Here is a 20,740-nt window from a genome sequence, read left to right as displayed (position 1 = left end):
TTTTAATGGCAATAGCTCTTTTTCATTACCATTAGTGAAATAACTGAACTTATTTATACTAGATTTATAAATTTTTTTTTAATTTTTTTGTAATTTTTTGTTTTAAATTTTTTTTATTTTTTTATTTTTTAATATTTTTTTATGTGATTATTTGAGAATATTTCAATTGGCTCTTAGATCTGATGTCTTCATTATATTTATAATATATATAATATATACACACATACATATATTCAAATACATCATGCATAAGAAATGGATCGTATACATATAAATACAGACATACTATATTTATAAATAAGCCAACACAAGAAACAAGTATCTTGTTAATTAAAGTTGTATTCTAAAATAAAACTATATACATGTTTACAGATTGTGAGCCCTAGAATCTACTGCCACCTGAATGCTGCTGTGCCAATTCTTCGGCTGTATTTTGAAGATGGAGCTGACCTCCGCCCCAAACTCCGACTTTCACGGCAGTTCGTCCAATCCTTGATTGCTGCAGTGAAACTTGAATGCGACCATGGCTTGGAAAAGGACGTTGAGGTGCTGGTGTTCCTTTACTGGCTGGCCCATGCAGCATCATACACGGTAGTGTCACTCGCCTTTGACATCCCGAAGTCTACTGTGCACGACATTGTGCACAGAATGAGCAAGGCAGTCATCGGGATTTTGAGGCAGCTCATCGCTTTCCCCAGTGCGGATGACCTGGAGGCGGTGGGAGCAGGTTTTGCCCAGCTGGCAGGGTCTCCAGCTTTCAGAGTAGTAGCTGGTGCTATAAATGGCTGTCACATCCGCATCAAACCACCAGCAAGTGACGTGCAGTGCTACTTTAATCGGAAGCTCTTTAATTCTGTACAGCTGCAGGCCATCACTGACCACCAGGGGAAGTTCCTCGACATTTTTGTGGGGTATCCTGGGTCTGTGCACGATGCCAGGGTGCTGAAGAACAGCCCTGTGTCCACTGGCCGCCTGTTTCCACCTGCAGGAAAATGCATCCTTGGAGATGGTGGGTATCCTTGCCTGAGTGCGCCCATCTGCCTCATGACGCCATACAGAGAGCCTGTACAGAATACAACAGGAAGCATTCTCGTGCACGGAACATCGTCGAGAGGGCCTTCGGGATGCTGAAAACACGCTGGCGGTCCATTTTTTTCAAGGCACTGGAAGTCAGCCCTGCTTTTGTGCCAGATGTCATAGCATGCTGCACGGTGCTCCACAACCTCTGTCTTAGTAATGGGGACATAGTTGATCCAGAAGTTGCGGGAGGATGACGATGGCCCACCTGAACCCTGCAGCACAGAAGCCAGCGCAGGAGAGCATGTGCGGGACAATTTAGCTGCAGCGGTGTCTGCACCTGGCAACTGTGTGCCTGCTCTTCATGAGCACGATTACCTGTAGGACACTTAACACAGGTTAAAATCAGTTCTTGTTCTTAGATTGACAGTGTTCCAGCTTGTCTATGTTAGTTATGTTAGTTATTATGTAAATAGTTAGGTGTGTGTGTGTGTGGGCACAGCCCACAGGGTGCTGTGATGCGTACAGTGCAGTAGTAGTAGTTAGAGAGGTGCATGGCTATCTGTGTGCATCCCTCTGTCTTACAGCTCACTGCCGCTGGACAAAGCCTCTCCATCACCAAGACTCCTGTCGGGCCTCCACGCGGCTGCACATGGTAACTGGGGATATTGCAGACCCAGGCTAATCGACAGGGGATCTCGGAGCTACAGTGGTCCCTAGAGGTGACACCCACCAACCACTGGCACACTGCCTTAGGCTGTGTGTGTGAATTTGTATACCAAATCTTTAACATTCTAACTACATATCACATACTTGAGCTTAATTACAAATTGTTTACTTCAAATCCAAAATTACCCAAGGTGTAAAGTCCTCATCTTGTACACATGCTTCGAAAGGAACATATATTGAGTTATTTTAAAGCGATGCTCTACAAATGACATTGCTAGTATCAAAGTCCCTTTAGATCTTTAAGAAACCTGTGAAAATTACCTTACTGAAGCTGCTGAAGTTAATTTTCTTTCCTCATCATGACACTATAATAAAAATGTTTTTAATACCTTTCCTTTTGGTGGTGCTTTAAGCTCTATTATAGTACTTTATGCCAAAATTATGTGATTTTGTTTTAAGCTTTGTATTCTGTATCCATTTAAAAGTTAAATACACAAAAATAAAACAAATACATTTTACCGGTGTCTGGAGTGTGTGGGCATTTCTCTACAATGCGGCACTTGTTTCAAAAACCATCTGGAATCTGATACAAAATACATTTATTTGTAATACAGCAACATCCGGGCCAGGTGAGGCAATAAGGGTGGGTGGTGTGATGGAGGGTCTGCCCCCTATTGCCTCATCCATGGCAGAATACCATTTCCAGGATGCTCACCCCAGTCTGTGGACATTACAGGTCCTACAAATATTTGAAAACAGACTATCAAGACAGCCAATTACATTGTAAAACATATGATTTGTTAAATGATCGCATTACAGGGCCAAACATGAGCATGATTCAATCATGACAGAATTCTCATTTTAGGGTGAACTACAATAATAATAAAAAAAAATCTTACTTTATATTTTTGTTTAAGGTTCTCCCATTTTTTTTTTTATCTGAAGAGCAGACATTTTGCCCTCTAGCCTCTGCTCTGTGATAAAAACTCTGCAATAAATGCACAGAAATCAAGCATAAAAGGAATGCAGTAAGAGCTTGAGTAGAAATTTTAACATCTACAACTAACTTACCATTGAATCTACACTAGAATAAATTAACATATTACATTTGTCTTGTATAACGTTACTTACTCAAAACCTTTAATTGCAGCGTTTCTCTTTCCAGTGAAGAGGGCTTCATTAGCCACTCTCCACTGTATCAGAGCACGGGTGTGTATACTATATAGTAGGGAAGTATTCGATTTCGGACGCAGCCCTACTGTTTTTCAGCAAACTCAGTGATCCTCTGAGAAAACTAATCCCGTCCGAATGCGAATGTCTGTGTTTGCCGGTCTGAGGAGAATTCGAGTCCGCCCGAGAAATCGGGTCCGCGTAGGACCAAGGCGGTAGCTGTTTTAAATGCCTGATCAAAAGTTGTTATCGCGATAGCTTGTTGTATGGCTCATCGGAGCTGCGGTAGCTTGTTGTTTCAAGCTAAAATAATTTAGTAAAAGCAACATACAGAATGTAATCGATAAAAATGTTTTTAAATGTCATAAAACTAGCAACATCTCATAAATAATGCATTGTAATTAGTTTTAATTTTCGGTTACTATAACGCCTCGGCACAGCTTTTGAATATTTTTCCAGTTATAAAATAATAATAATAATAATTCAGTTGTGATGACTAAAACACGTTTACCCCACAGATTCAGAAGATTGTGGGATAGTAGAAAGATAATTAGTAATAAAACGAACCTACGTACTCTCTCTTCAGTTGTAATGACTAAAACACGTTTACCATATATATATATATATATACACACACACACACACACACTTTGATTTTTATTTATTTTGACTTACTACCTAATTCATGTAATATATGATTATCTTTATTATTTTCAATAATGTAATAAGTACTTATGTTGTTATATATGGTTTTGCTTACAAGCAGTTAATGTATTACAATTGCTGATTGTATATTATTTAAGAAACTATTGTTTTCAAAGAAAATCAGACAGTAATTATCACACTATATAAATTCATTATGATGACAGAAATTACAATTGTAATTGACTTTAACTCATATAACACAGTACATACAATAGTACAACAGTTACTAAATCTGTAATAGTAAGTGAATAATGGTTGTTTGTGCACTGAAAGTAACTAAAAATACAGATCGTTTATAATTGTTAATTACAACTTATAATAAATATAATGTTCTACCTCTTTTTTTTTTTTGTAATATACAGTATGCTGGCAGACTTTCTTGACATCATGCAGAGACGGGGTCAGAAGACATCAGAAGCAGGAAACATCAAAAATCACTGTTAACCGTAGAGACATCAGGTGTCTACAATTCTTGCAAAAATCACCCTTATTTCTAGTAGATTGGTGTTCCTTGCTTTAGGGTCTCATATCATGCAGCAGCTTTCAAACTGTGCTTTAAATAATGTAAAATCTATTTTTTTTCTCCTATGACAAATCTTACATCAGGAATATTATTTAATTAATCTGCTTCTTTTGTTAGCTAAATTTAGTATTCATAAATGTAAATTTAGAGGAAATAAGCCTCTAGTTTTAATGCGTTTAGTCTGTAAACATTTTCACATCTTTGTTTAACTTTTAAATTTGTCTCTGATTATGTATATGTATTTTTATGTCAGTTTATTTGCTTTACTTTTTGTACCCCCTGACTGCAGTTGTAATTCCTAAAAGTAAAAATAAATAAATAAATAAAGACTCTTTTCTCATGTTTATCTTTTCTTTAACATAAAGAGAAAAAAATAACATTGCAACAAATCTGCACTTATAAACTTTACATATATATGCAAACTTGACAAAAATTGTTAAGTTGGAAGAATCAGCGCTCCCTGACTTTTCTGCTTGGCACGGCTGCGTAACAATAAGTCTATGGTCATGACGCGATGGTGGAGGCAGGCGAAGAAATTCTGTAAAATATAAGCATAAAAATAAATAATAAAGACTATGTCAAAACTCATCACTTTAAAAAAACCCTGACTGATAACAAATCTAAACGAATCAGCTCTAACTTCTCTTGCAGCGGCTGTGTAGAGACGTAGTTTAGAATATATAGGCCTAACATAAAGACTAAATAAATTAAAAAATCAGCATTTAAAAACTGTACATATGGTATGATACATATGCATAAGCTGCATGGGCTGCAACGGATAAGTCTGAAGACTCAGCGCTCCCTGATTTCAATGATACTTATCTTGGCACGGCTGATGGAGCGACGCGATGATGGACTTCTTTAAAACATAAGAAACGTGAAAAACATAAACAACATGTTAAAACTTGGCACTTATAAACTTAGTGTGTGTGTGTGTGTGTGTGTGTGCAGGTTAAGCCGGGATTGTTGGTGCTATCCCCGACTTTCCTGATACTTCTCTTTCCATGGCTGTCAGGATGTAATGGTGGAGGCAGGCAAACTTCTTCAAAACATAAATATATATTAAAAAAAAATAACATAATGCCAAAACACAGTGCTTTTAAGAAATTATAACTACCAGATTAGTAAGGAAAAGCGTAAATACAAAAGCACTCACTTGTCCTGCTGCGTCTGTGGAGAGTTAGTGATGGAGACCTTATATAGAAATTTTAGTGACACACTCCACAAGATATGACATCTCAGCCCAAAATTTACTGAAGCCTTCAGTTCTTCTGAGTATGAGAATGCTAATCTGTTTGGAAGAATACAAATTATTGATCTTTTATATAGTAAATATGCCAAGTAATAAATTTTTTTTTTTGAAGAAATTGTACCTCTGGAATCAGTTCATCAAAAATCATCTGCATGTTTTCAGGCTTCTGTTCCTTTTTGGACTCCAACAGAACATTCTTTTTTTTTTTCTATTAGGTCGTCCATATGTGCCGCCAATGCAGGATGGAAACTTTTGGGAGCTGACACCTTTCCAGTCTTTGATTGCCACCATTTGTTCCACGCTGATTTTACTGAACCTTGCCAAATGACTTGGAAGATCTCCTGAAACACTGATTACTATTAGTACTGAAAACTATATACAGTTTTAATTGTTTAAATTTGTTGTCATAAATATACCTGTATTTCGGAATCAGTGATAAGAGAAACAATTCCTCTTTTTTCCACCTCCTCAATTGTCCTATATTTGGAAAATTACAGTTGGATACCATTTTACATGCACTGCCTTTTGTTGTTTTTAATGATGACACACTTTTGAGACAAACTTCTTGTATGTCATGTGCTGAACAGAACAGTGATGAAGAGTGGTATATGCATGGTTTCTGCGGATATTCTGTCAGTAAGGCCTCTGTTTTGAGAGAGGTCCATTTCTCCCTCACTTCCATTTCTGCCATCTAATGAAAGAAAAAAATTATTTCAGTAATTTATGTTTGATACACAAATCATAGCAAACATGAATTTATTTATTTAACTTACTGTACAAACCAAAACCCCACAGTTGTTAAAGTATGTCTGCATCCACTGTGCTGGGTATTCAACAGTCCAATTCTGCAAGTCCCATGTATGTCTGAGTGCACTGCTTTAAAAAGAAATATTAAAAATATATATATATATATATATATATATATATAGTGTTTAGGAAACAACCTGTTAGAATTTTGTGGCAGTGCAATGTATGGAATCCCTCAGTATGGCCATGTCCTCCTTTGAAATAGATTTGTATTGACCAAGGGAGTAATATACTCAAATCTGCCTGACCAAACCATCCAAGACCTGAAAAAAAAAGAAGCAAACACAAAAGGCTTTACCCTAAAGGTATTAACCAGTGTGGAGCAAAAATCTCTTGTATACCACCACATACCCAAGGGTGTGGTGATTTCCCTTTTCTGGGCTCTCTCCACCAACAATCCTTGTAAGAAGAACCTTGTCACTCTCATCAAGGTCCTGTTTTTTTAGGGAATATTTATAGGGTCTTTTATTATGAATTAATTAATTTTATTTACCTTCAGGAAAGAAATTAGCCTGTCATCCACAACTTTCTTGCCACCACAGAATGAATGTGTGCACTTGTAAGGCAGTTCCACCAAAAACTCGACAGAGCTGTGCAATTCTGGTGTCAAGAATCTAAAAACAGAGCAAAAAAATAAATTATTAACGTTATGAAGTGATTTCATTATGTCTTTAGCAGATAAAAGTAGTTAAAATATAGATACTAACGTCATTTAGCCATGGAAAACTTTTCTTTTGTGGACACAATGTTTCAAAATCTTCCAGGGTGGCCTTACATCGAGCAAAGTTAATCACTGGACGTTTCCGATCCTTTTCCTCCTTAATTCTCAGAAACATTTCCTTTAAAAAAATATATATATATATTATAAGATATTTTTAATTTAAAAAAATTTTTTATATGTTTGTATTTGGGGTTTGTAAACATATATGATCAGGTTGCGGGTGTGTGTGTGTGTGTGTATGACATGGGTACTACAACGCAAATGTGGTTTATGAGGACAATTCATGTGTCCCCATAAAACAAAAGGCTTAAAAAACATACAAAACAGTGTTTTATGGAATAAAAAATAGCCAGTAGTTTTCTGTAAGGGGTAGGTTTAGGTGTAGGGTGATAGAAATTACAGTTTGTACAGTATAACAACTATTACGCATATGGAGAATCCCCGTAAACCACAAATGCAAGTATGTGTGTGTGTTTATATACATTTATATACTATATACATTAAACACTAAACTGATGTAAAATACAATAACTAGAAATAAACGTGTTTATTTTCTGTGTGCAATAACGTATTTACAGTATGTGTGGGTATGTGTGTAACGTGTGTGTTTATGTGGACAGACAACATTTCTGGCAAAGCCAGTCAGTGTCTCTGCTCACTCCTGTTGGAACCACAAATATCACAGATCACACTGGACCCACTCGTCTGTGGCCTCATCTCCTGAGCTGTTTGTGTGTACGGCAGGTGGTTCTTTGTTATTGATCATATTGTTTTGGATGTTGAGTCTGATTATTTTGTTTTTTTTTTTTTTTGTTTTGTCCTTTTTTTCTTTTTTTTTTTCCTTTTCCTTCTTTGCCATCGCTTCCTTGCGCTTTTTCTTATTTTCTTCCATCTCTTTCTTCTTAGTTTCTTTTTCTACCAGCAGGTCAAAATACTCATGATGAAAAAGGATTTGGGAGCCACTCTATTACAGGTGGGGCAAGGTGTTTGAGTGGTTGATGTTGTGTCAGTAGGTTGAGTGCTGGATGTGATAGTTAGCGTGGTGAGAGTGATGGATGCTTCACACAAAGGTCCTCATACAGTTTGAAGAACCCTTCAGTGGCCTCTGGTGTAGCACCATGGACTCTGAATCTGCTGTCCGAGAGGTCAATTCTGGATGGCAGGCCTTGAACCTGGACCACCACACATCACTTGGCCCCTTCTCCAGGTTTACGGTGGTGGTCTCAGTTCTGCCACTCTCTTTAATGATCCCAACAGCCAGAACTTTGACAAGGGATCTTGTCAGTGGGAAGCCATGGTCTACCTTATGAAAAAGAAGTTTATTCAAGTGTGCTATTAGTATACTTCTTTTAAACTAAAAATAGGAAAGTATGCTTTTAGTTTACTTTTTATGTACTTCTCAGAAATGGGCTTTATGTACTTCTCAGAAATATACTTAAAATGAATTTAAGTATACTTGACTTATACTTACAAAAAGTCTAAATATACTTGAACTTTACTTAAGTATACTTAAGAAAATAAACTTGAAGTATACTACTTTTTGGTTGGGGCTGCCATCCAAAATATAAAGGAAAGGAGAGCCTCTTCCTCTCCAGGTGTCAGGGCCGAAGTAGGATGAGGGTTGTGGGCATATTTACTTTTTTTGTAGTCTTGCAGAGGGGGTGTGGGGAATGCCATATTTGTTTTTGCTGTTGCCCTCAAACTTGCTCCTGCCTTCACGTCCTCAACTGCCTCTTTTAACTTCTCCTTTAAGTACTGTTTTTTCCTCCCTGACATCTTTCTTTCCTTTTTTCTCTAATGACTTTTCTTTAACCTAACATGCTATATTATATTATGTTAATAATGTGACCTTAACTTTAATTTTTTTTTAAATGTTTATATTCACAAAGTTTGATGAAATTATTTTTCTTCATTTTCTTTGTTCTTATTTTAAACAAATTAAAATGTATATTATTTGTATAAAAAAAAAAACTGTATGAAATCTTATTTAATAACTTGTGTCTGAATATCCTATCATTGTGTTTAACTTTGTTAAAGTTAAGTTAAATAAGTTTTTATAAAAAGTTGGCAAAAGTTGATTGTGATTGTGTTTTGATTTTTTTTAGTTTGTTAAAGTAATTTTTTTTAAAATGTTAAAACAATAAATTAATGTAACTGTTAAGTTAACACTAACTTAATTGACCCTTTATGAATATAAACATGACTGCAGGCAGGATGATGGGCAAACAACGTCTTCTGTCTGTCTCAGGTGGAGAGTGGTGCCAAGTGGTCATTGCCCACAATTGATGTTTAAATATTCCCATTTCAAAGAATTTATTCAACAAAATGTAATTTATTTAACAATTTGTAATAGCATAATATTCATTTCATAAAGCCCTGTAATAATGTGAGATCCATAAATGAAATAGAAATGTACATTTTTCCCTGCTCTAGTTGTCTCCCCTCCCAAGCAGCAGTCTCACATTTAGCTTGCCCACCGTCCATTTGTAAGATATATATTTTATGCATGACCCGGAAGTATTTATTCAGCGATTGGCGGTAAAAGGTAATGTATGGAACATCGTTGTGTACTGAACATGGTTAGTCTACATTAAGCCATATTCTTTATATTCTTGTCCTGTGATCTGGCTGTTGTTATGGCTGGACAAGCCAGGTAAGACAACAGAGTTTTATTCTTACTTGATTAACTTTGAAACAGACACATACTTCCCATAGAAAATTAATTTCTTTACTAATTCATACAAAATTTTCTGTGAATGCACAAGCATATCCCTAGGACATTGTGTGTATTATTACTTTTTTTTTATATTGTCTTTGGTGAAGTGGTTTTATGCATGCCTTATGATGGAACCACTTGTTAATGTAAAAATTAATCATGGTTTACTATAGTTACTGATTTAACAGGGTTTTTTTTTTTGGGGGGGGGGGGAGGTTGGTTGTAAAAAACATAATAACCACTAAGTTTTGACTCTGACTTTATTACAATAAAATTAAAAAAAAAAACCTTTAATAACACTGAAAAATATAAACAATTTTATATATATTATTTTACTGTATTACTATTGTACATTACAATATTGGAAATCAAAGACAAGACAGGAAATCAAACCCGGTCTGAATTTATGTGCTATATTCAGCTGTGCTATATTGTGAATATTGTCATGAGTCATGGCTGAAGGTTGTTGCTAGGCCCAATGTGAAGCCCCACATAAGTTTACCCCACAGCCTTGGGTGTTATTGAAATATTGACTGAAATATGAAGTAGTTACCACATGATAATTTAGGACTAACAATGTTTATATGCAACAAAAATAACAATCAAACACAACTGAAAAATCTTGCCAAAGTCTTCTGGATTTCTTGAAATTTACAGACAGGTATGTTTGGTTATGCTTCAGGGCAGAGGGGCAGAGAAGCCCTGCTTTAAGGTGGATGTTGCATATTTCTACAGTTGTGTGGACTGTCGAGTTGAATTTTTTGCCATCTTTGCATCGAATGTCAGTGAGAGGGGAGAGGATTTGAAGACAGTCGTGTTTTTCCTTTGAGCACAAAAAGCTGCCCATGTCTAGCTGATGAACTACAGCTCTTTAATATGTATGATGCCCCCTCCTCAAATTCAGGAACTTTTCATATGAAGAATGGCCCTACTCCCATCTGTGAGGGCACAGGCTGTTGCTGTTGAAATGACCAGTTTTTAATTTTTCTGCCTCTACATATAAATAAATTTTGTTGTCGGTGAATCTGGACACATTTCAGTGCCACTATTTCTGGTCTGGTGTACGCATTCTGAGGGCAAGAGAAAGAGAGTATATTAGTTATATTTGTAACTAATAAAACAACAACTACTACTATTATTATTGCTTTATCTAAAAGCAAATACTGAGAAGATATCTAACAGTCAATCAAAAAATATACTCACATTGTTAACGATGGTCAGTGAGTTTTGGTTTTAAAAGAGCCTTTGGGATTTTTAGCTGCTGTTGACAAACAAAGCAAAGAAAAAACATCACTGAATATGAGTCAAATATTGCATATGTCCATAGAAATGTAAAATCTACTGATTTTCATACATGGTAATGTTATGAGTTTTTGAAAGGATGCATGAAGAAAATGAATTGCAGACGATTCCTTGCCCTCCGTTTTGAAGATGACTTGCTGTCAGAACTCTCAGGTAGATGCGCACTGCTTGGGGTAGTTCACATCAAACACGTATTAAGCTCTGAAGCAAAGATCGACAGCCACATTGACATTTATATGATATTGTGCTGCTTGTGCAACAATCTGGTTGTATTATTATACCAGAAAATACATAAACAAATAACAGACAACAGTTATAAATAAAATGCATGTAAACAGAAGATTACAATCTATAGATGTACATGTTTTGTCAGGGAGTCACTCCTAAATCTGTGGATGACCTTGTGGCTCGCAACCTGGACGTTTCTGGCAGGAATGGTGTGCAGTCTACTTTGCACAAAGCCTATGGAGGTAAACTCTAAATACTAATAAAGTACATCTTAGGTGCCTGGCAGCATGCTCACTCTAGTATCTGACTTCAGCTTCAAGATCTAGAAAACCCTGGTAATGCCATCATGCAACAGCAGGACCACGTCTGATTTATTGTGCCAGTCAAGGTGAGGGGGACCGGGGAATCCCAAATGTGGTACTTTTTTACTTGCCTAATTGCACGTTCAGTGAGGATACAGAGTCTGGCTATGGGCTGAATTCCCTTGGTTTCCTCTCTGCTGAGCTGCTTGAGGTGCTTAAAAGGGGGAATGATTCATTTTTCCAGTGAGAAAGTCCTAGTCTGCCATAACCTCATCACTTGGCTCCAGTAAGTCCAAGATTCCTGACTGCCTTGTTATTGTCTTGTCAGTGATAAAGCCAGTAAGTAACTTTGATGCAAATGTGGTTGTACTACAGGGGCTTCTACAGTTAAAGCTTTGAAGGCTGTGTGGCTCTTTTAGGTCGAGAATGTTCAATGTGGAGGGTAATTCCCACATCTGAACATTACTGACAAGCAGTCAACATATTGTAGACACTGTACAGTATAGTCAACACTTACTGCTTATTGCACTTCTGGTTAAATGCTAACTGTATTTCATTGCCTTGTACCTTACATGTGCAACGACAATAAAGTTGAATCTAATCTAAAAATCTAATCAGAGACTCTCATATCGGCACAGTCCTGCAGCGTGGTTAGTGACGAGCGCGGAGAGAGAACAAAACAAAATGCCAGTCACAAATTAGAAGCACAAAACGAGGATTTGAAAAATCAAATCGTCAAACAGCACCATGGGTTTAAAGCAAAATATGTTGTTACCTCTGAATGACTGAATATGCAAGTGCACGATTGTTTTTTCATTATTTACTTCAGGTGTCAAAGAAACACGGGGGGTGCATTCTTTAGAGACAACAAATTAATAACAAATTTTGTTGACAGCATGCAGGAGCTGCAGTTGGTCAAAATTGGCTGCGAGAGCCTTGATGACGACATGCTTTATTCTCATTGGTCAGATTCTGCGATGACAAGCACGACATATGTTGTGTGTTAATTCTAACAATTCAGTTCCAATAATCCTCACAATTTTTTTTTTTTTTTTAACAGTTAACGCTTTTTTAATGTATTTCACATCTAGTGTAGTCCACATCTTGAGTCATTTTTGCTGCACTGTTATCTTGAGTCTTATCAAAATCACTGATAAAAGCATATATACCTGCACTGTTATCTTGAGTCTTATCAAAATAAACGTGACTCTGTATTAAGCAGTAGATAAAAAATGTTTCTGTTGCTAATAAAAATTTTCTGTGCTATTTGACAAATATTGCATTTTATCTGTGATAAGAGTATGCAAACATTGTGCAAGCGTCACTAATGGGGGCAGAAAGTGTCCGACTTGACGTCTCCACTCTCTCCAGCCAGTGGCAGGCTAGTATAGCTCATCTCGAACAAGCCTTATGGTAACAGAGACATTCTGCATTTCTGACCCGCACAGTACATCATAGAGTGGGTGAAGGTTACAAATTTAATGACACTTATAGTGTGTATTGTGTGAGTAATTCATATTTATTTTTCAATGTATAAGTGGAGATACTGAGAGCTTTAAAACACACAACTGGTCAAATCTACCCAGGAACCAATGGAACAGTGCTATGCCTGCTCTTACACTGTCTCAGCCTGATCAGGTAGGGACATTTAATCTAAGAGGATAAACTGTTAAGCACAGAAAGTTTGAATAAATTCATACTCCTTTATCTAACAATACTTGATACTGGAAAACGGGCATTTTAAAAGGTAGCTGAATAAAACAGAATAAAATGAATAATTGTCTGTATACATTTGTGTAATGTAACCCTGTGTGGCAGGTTTACATTAAGATTTATGTAAGGTTAAGAATTATATACAGGTACATCTAAATAAACTAGAATGTTGTGGAAAAGTTCATTTATTTCAGTAATTCAACACAAATTGTTAAACTCGTGTATTAAATAAATTCAGTGCACACAGACTGAAGTAGTTTAAGTCTTTGGTTCTTTTAATTGTGATGATTTTGGCTTACATTTAACAAAAACCCACCAATTCCCCAAACTGAGAGACCATTTTGAAGGCTCAGGAAACCTTTGCAGGTGTTTTGAGTTGATTAGCTGATTGGCATGTCACTTTATTCTAATTTGTTGAGACCTAGCAATTCTGAAATCATGGGTTAAAAAAATATGTGTAATTTACTTCAGGTAAAAGTGTAAGTTGGCTTTAGAACTTAGCACAGGTCCAAGCTTCAGGTGCAGCACCATCACATGCCCAGCCACCATCAGCACTACAGGGAACAGCAGCATCTTTTGTCCAGACAGTGGATACAATCACATCCCAGCTCCAAGAAACAACATCTCCTCCACAGTTACATGTAACATCTTATGTCACTGGACATTCAACTAATTCCTTAACCCCAGAAACTGTCCCAACCTGCAACTGTTGCCACACTACAGTTTCAAACCGACCGACACAAACTCATCATGGGAACTAAAGCACAGTGTTCTCATCACTACAGTGTCTTCAGCGCTGCCCCTGACATCTACCTCCCCACGTCTGATCCAGGTAACTGATTCTGCATCGTGTTTGTAACAGTTCTTATAAACATCTGTAATGATACTTGTAGTAATCGTCGAACAATTATGCTATTTTATGAAAGTTATTAAAAAAATATATCTCTGTAATTCCTTAAAGTATGTAAAATGTTTTAGACAGTGATAGCCCTGTGATATATGAATGGGTCAATGCAGGAACTTCAGATGTGAGTACTGTATATTTTGGCTTAATTTCACACATTACAAGAATCTGATTCCTTTGTTTATTCCCAATGCAACTTTTTCTCTTGAAATGTATTTTTTTTTGGTAAGTTTTAACTAGCTAATCAGTCACTTGTTAGCTAGTGAAATCAGATGGACTTGATGCAATAGCTAATTGTATTTGACATTTAAATGCATTTCAAATGACAAGGTCCAAATATTTCTGTGCTATGAGAAACTTTAAGAAAAAATGTAAAGAAAAAAATGTACTTCAGTTGAACCACATGTTTGCAGCACCAGCAAATAAAGAACATTCAAGCACAGAATGAGTTTGCTTTACTGTTTTACTAAGGGGAGACTGAATGGTTCTTACAGATACAGATGAAGAAGAAGCTATAATGTTTGGCTGTGTCAGATGCACCAGCTCAGAAACTGTGAGTACAAACTAACCAGGCACTTTGTGAGAAATGCCTACCAAATTACAATAACAATATCTTGGTATGTTTCTCAGCCTTTATTTTGAAAGAAGCACATCTGACTGACATTCAGAGATCATTCCAGAAAGACCATCTTGATGCTCAAAACTGTGTCATAATTGTTGCAAGAAGATCAAAATTTCTCCTCAGTGCTTGTCAAGCCGTGTCAAAGACTTATTTTGTTTGGCACAGAACTCCACGGTTTGAGTTTTGTTGGAGAGCCTGCTGAAGATCATGGAGGACCACAAAAAGAGTTTTTAGGGGTTGGAAACAAAAAGTTAGTTTTTAACTGTTGATTTTGAAAAATCTACCATTTATAAGAACCAAAGATCAGTCACATGAATTCTGACATGACTGTTCACACTGCGGTCACATTTCAAAACATCTACACAACATCTGTATCAGATTTAGTACCACATCTGGACGTGGCACAAATTGGAATTGAAAAGATCAGATTCAGTGCGGTTCACACTGTCTTGACAAAACAGATCTGAGTCACGGATTTGAGCCACATTTGCCTGCAGTGTGAATATAGCCCAAGAGCTTCAATCACTTCTGCTTCTGTCTTGTGCTTCTCTAGATGTCTGGCAAATTTGGACTGAAGTCGTTTTGGCATACGTAACAGTAGTTTTTTCCCATTATCACCTGCTTTTCTTCTGTTACTTCACCTGTACACTCGTGGCCAAAAGTTTTGAGAATTACATAAATATTAGTTTTCAAAAAGTTTGCTGCTAAACTGCTTTTAGATCTTTGTTTCAGTTGTTTCTGTGATGTACTGAACTATAATTACAAGCACTTCATACGTTTCAAGGCTTTTTTCGACAATTACATGACATTTATGCAAAAGAGTCAGTATTTGCAGTGTTGGCCCTTCTTTTTCAGGACCTCTGCAATTTGACTGGGCATGCTCTCAATCAACTTCTGGGCCAAATCCTGACTGATAGCAACCCATTCTTTCATAATAACTTCTTGGAGTTTGTCAGAATTAGTGGGTTTTTGTTTGTCCAACCACCTCTTGAGGATTGACCACAAGTTCTCAATGGGATTAAGATCTGGGGAGTTTCCAGGCCATGGACCCAAAATTTCAGCATTCTGGTCCCCGAGCCACTTAGTTATCACCTTTGCCTTATGGCACGGTGCTCCATCGTGCTGGAAAATGCATTGTTCTTCAGCCAAACTGTTGTTGGGTTGTTGGAAGAAGTTGGTGTTGGAGGGTGTTTTGGTACCATTCTTTATTCATGGCTGTGTTTTTGGGCAGAATTGTGAGTGAGCCCACTCCCTTGGATGAGAAGCAACCCGCACATGAATGGTGTGAGGATGCTTTACTGTTGGCATGACACAGGACTGATGGTAGCGCTCACCTTTTCTTCTCCGGACGAGCCTTTTTCCAGATGCCCCAAACAATCGGAAAGGGGCTTTCATCGGAGAATATGACTTTGCCCCCAGTCCTCAGCAGTCCATTCACTATACTTTCTGCAGAAGATCAATCTGTCCCTGATGTTTTTTTTTTGGAGAGAAGTGGCTTCTTTGCTGCCCTTCTTGACACCAGGCCATCTTCCAAAAGTCTTCGCCGCCTCACTGTGCGTGCAGATGCACTCACACCTGCCTGCTGCCATTCCTGAGCAAGCTCTACACTGGTGGCACTCCGATCCCGATGCAGCTGAATCCTCTTTAGGAGATGATCCTGGTGCTTGCTGGACTTTCTTGGACGCCCTGAAGCCTTCTTTACAAGAATTGAACCTCTTTCCTTGAAGTTCTTGATGAACCTATAAATTGTTGATTTAGGTGCAATCTTAGTAGCCACAATATCCTTGCCTGTGAAGCCAGTTTTTTATGCAATGCAATGATGGCTGCACACGTTTGTTTGCAGGTCACCATGGTTAACAATGGAATAACAATGATTTCAAGCATCTCCCTCCTTTTAACATGTCAAGTCTCCATTCTAACCCAATCAGCCTGACATAATGATCTCCAGCCTTGTGCTCGTCAACATTCTCACCTGAGTTAACAAGATGATTAATGAAATGATCTCAGCAGGTCCTTTAATGACAGCAATGAAATGCAGTGGAAAGGTTTTTTTTTTTTTGGGATTAAGTTAATTTTCATGGCAAAGAAGGACTATGCAATTCATCTGATCACTCTTCATAACATTCTGGAGTATATGCAAATTGCTATTATAAAAACTTAAGCAGCACACTTTTCCAATTTCCAATATTTATGTAATTCTCAAAACTTTTGGCCATGACTGTAGGGTTCCTAACTGATGACGAAGAATTGACAGAGGAGCCATCAAGGCTTAGACAGCGTTCTAGGTCATTACATGCAGAGCTTTTAGGCCCTATAATTAACACCTCTGGTTTTTCAGAATTTAGCAGTAAGAAATTACTTGTCATCCAGTTTTTTATATCGACTATGCATTCCGTTAGTTTTTCAAATTGGTATGTTTCGCCGGGCCAACGAAGAAATATAGAGCTGAGTATCATCAGCATAACAGTGAAAGCTAACACCGTGTTTCCTGATGATATCGCCCAAGGGTAACATGTAAAGCGTGAAGAGTAACGGGCCCTAGTACTGAGCCTTGAGGTACTCCATACTGCACTTGTGATCGATATGATACCTCTTCATTCACTGCTACGAATTGATGGCGGTCATATAAGTACGGTTTAAACCATGCTAATGCACTTCCATTAATGCCAACAAAGTGTTCTAGTCTATGCAAAAGAATAGTGTGGTCAATAGTGTAGAACGCAGCACCAAGATCCAATAGCACTAATAGAGAGATACAACCACGATCAGATGATAAGAGCAGGTCATTTGTAACTCTAAGGAGAGTCTTTATGTTGAGTAGGTTTGGCCTCCTCTCACTTAAGAGTGTCATTCTGCTGAGGCCTCTGCTCATCAGAGCTCCAGTTAGGTTGAGTAGGTTTGGCTTCCTCTCGCTTAGAGAGTCATTCTGCTGAGGCCTCTGCTCATCTGAGCTCCAGTTAGACATTGTGATCAAGTGTTCGGCCCTCTTTGAGGCCGCCTTGATAAACAGTTTTATGTTGAGTAGGTTTGGCCTCCTCTCGCTTAGAGAGTCATTCTGCTGAGGCCTCCGCTTATCAGAACTCCAGCTAGACTTGGAATCAGGTGTTCGGCCCTCTGTGAGGCCGCCTTGATAAAAAAGTCTTTAGGTTGAGTAGGTTTGGCCTCCTCTCATTTAAGGGAGTCGTTCTGCTGAAGCCTCCACTCTCCAGAGCTCCGCGTAGGCAGTATAAAGGTGCAGACTCCTTCCTTTGAGCCTCACTAACTGTTTAGTGTTAAGTGTAGCCAGGTCTCTTGAGGTTCTGAGAGTTGTTTTGCTAGACTTCCACTCTAGAGCTCCAGACTTTGGTGGGTGAGTTAGTCTTTGACGTTGGCGAGCTTTTAGCTTGCCTGTAGGAGGTTTCCGGCCCGTGCTCTGGCCCAGCAATTTGTTGGGGCAGGGATGACGTTCCTTTGAGTCTTGACTTAGGGAATCCAGTTGTTTGGGCTCATCCCTCAGCATGGCGGCGTTGGTATACCATTCCCCTAGCGCCCTCTAGAGGATGCAGCGTGGAGTTCCCTTTCGAAAGGGAACGTCTCAGGTTACGCATGTAACCATGGTTCCCTGAGAATAGGGAACGAGACGCTGCATCTCTCGGCCATGCTTCGGACACTCCCGCTTCCTTCAGACAAAGAAGTGGATGACGTATTCAACAGGTGCCCTTTTATACCCGCAGTCGCGTTATTGTTTACGTCACGGGCTACCACCTGCAAAAGTCAAGTTCATTGTCGTTTTTTTTCATTCATGCTTCAGACACAGGTCACGCTGAGGCATTCCACTAGCGCCCTCTAGAGGACACAGCGTGGAGTTCCCTTTCAAAAGGGATTCATGGTATGCATGGGAGACCAGGGTATGTAATAAATCTAAAGTGTAAATGCAGTCCAAAATTTTGATTTCCAATTATTTAATATTTTAAACAAGGGTGAAGTCTTTTTAAATACTTTTAATAATCAGCAGGTTTCCATTGTGATAACATGCTCCACATGACTACATGCTAACTGTTATGTTTGCATATTAAACTGGACTGGTACAAAATATTTAACAAACAAGCAGTTGTGTGTGTGTGTGTGTGTGTGTGTGTGTGTACTGATATTCCCTACATTATATGGATCCCAGTAATTTCAGTAAACGTTTACCTTGTGGGGACATTTGTTAGTTCCCCATGAGGAAACAAGCTTACAGATCATACAGAATAAATACAGAAGAAACAGTCGAGCGACAGATAAGGACAGCAGTTTGTAAGTGTTTTTGCCTCGTTTTTCATTAGAACCTACTGCGTGATCATCGTTGCTAGGGAAAGTTTGCTTTAATTACTGTGTGTCTTACCCTGGTAAATACGTGTGAAGTGGCGTTTGGTTTTGCGTTTGCCTATCGCGGGACTGGACAGTTTCGGTCTGCTAAATAGGGAGGCGTGACTAGCTGACTTCAATCACAGGTAATCAGGCAAATATATAAGTGGTAGGTTGTGCCGCGGCAGCCCTCATGTGAAGCCTCCTCGTGTGAAGACCGACGAGTGTAAAGACCATCGTCTCTACCTGCGCGACTCCACCGAGCAAGGACACCGACAGGGAGCTTGAGTATTGCTTTTCTCCCCTTCAATTTTTGTACAGCTCATCCTCAAATAATTATTTTGGTCACTTGTAGTCACTATGTGCTTTCAGATCTCTACTATCACTACTAACACTGGGAGAGCACGCTATGTACGTCAAAGGAAGGCCTGCCTGACAAATCTAAGGCCTGTCCCTATGACCTCTAATCCAACGCTCTCTATTCCAGTTGGTCTCTGGAACTGCCAGTCCGCTGTTAACAAAGCAGACTTTATTTCTTCTATTGCTACTCATTCTGGTCTCAGCCTCATGGCACTGACTGAGACCTGGATCAAACCTGAGGACACTGCCACTCCCGCAGCCCCTCTCCACTCATTTCACTTGTTCCCACACCCCTCGTACGACTGGGAGGGGTGGAGGTACTGGTCTCCTTATATCGAAAGATTGGAAATTTGATCTTCAACCACCACCTACAGGTAACGGTTCACTTGAATCACATGCTGTTACTGTAACCCACCCTGTTAAAATCCACTTTGTGGTCATTTATCGTCCCCCCAGGTCAATTGGGAAACTTCTTGGAGGAGTTGGACGTGCTGCTATCAAACTATCCTGAAGATGGTACTCCTCTGGTACTGCTTGGTGACTTCAACATCCACCTAGATAAACCCCAGGATGCTGACTTCAACACTCTGCTCGCCTCATTTGATCTCAAGCGAGTCTCTACTACAGCGACTCACAAATTGGGCAACCAACTGGACCTCATCTACACGCGCTGTTGCTCCGTGGACAACACTTTAGTTACTCCACTGCACACCTCAGACCACTTCCTCATTACTGCTAATCTAGCACTTACTCCTGAAGCGGCACACGCTCCAAAACGCGGGTCACCTTTCGATGGAACCTACGCTCACTCTCTCCATCTCGCCTATCCTCTGTGGTTGCATCCTCACTTCCTTTACTCTCGCAGTTTTCAGCTCTGGACACGAACAGTGCTACGGACACTTTTTGTTCCCACTCTGACCTCTTGCTTGGACAACTTTTGCCCACTGTCGTCTAGACCAGCACGCACAACCCCATCTGCCCCCTGGCTGTCCGATGTACTCCGTGAACATCGCTCTAAACTCAGGGCTGCAGAGAGGAAAAAAATGGCTTAAATCAAGAAACTCACCGACCTCAGTGTGTATCAGTCTCTCCTCTCTTCCTTCTCTGCAAACGTCTTCACTGCTTAAAACATCATATTACCACGACAAGATTAACAACTGTTGTGATGCTCGGACACTCTTCAAAACCTTCTCTTCTCTTCTTAATCCGCCTCCTCCTCCTCCTCCATCGACTCTTACAGCTGATGACTTTGCAGTTTTCTTCACAAATAAGACAAGAACCATCAGTGACCAATTCTCCACACCGCAGACTGAGGATAACTTCACAACGACTAATGCTCACTCTTTCTCCTCCTTCTCTCCACTCTCAGAGACGGACGTTTCCAAACTTATCCTGTCCAGTCA

The 20,740-nt window shown here is 38.8% G+C and overlaps 1 long non-coding RNA gene across 1 annotated transcript; it reads right to left on the bottom strand.

Moving 5' to 3' along the window:
* Positions 1–321: 321 nt before the first annotated feature.
* Positions 322–2,905, bottom strand: LOC122136658. Its single transcript, XR_006154298.1, has 2 exons — positions 2,818–2,905; positions 322–2,674 (listed from the first exon to the last, which is right to left on the bottom strand). It is a non-coding gene; the product is annotated as an uncharacterized LOC122136658 (long non-coding RNA).
* Between the last annotated feature and the right edge of the window lie 17,835 nt (positions 2,906–20,740).

The sequence above is a fragment of the Cyprinus carpio genome, chromosome B3 (assembly GCF_018340385.1).
Source record: "Cyprinus carpio isolate SPL01 chromosome B3, ASM1834038v1, whole genome shotgun sequence".
In the NCBI taxonomy this organism is placed as follows: domain Eukaryota; kingdom Metazoa; phylum Chordata; class Actinopteri; order Cypriniformes; family Cyprinidae; genus Cyprinus; species Cyprinus carpio.
This window is presented reverse-complemented; position numbering and strand designations above follow the sequence as displayed.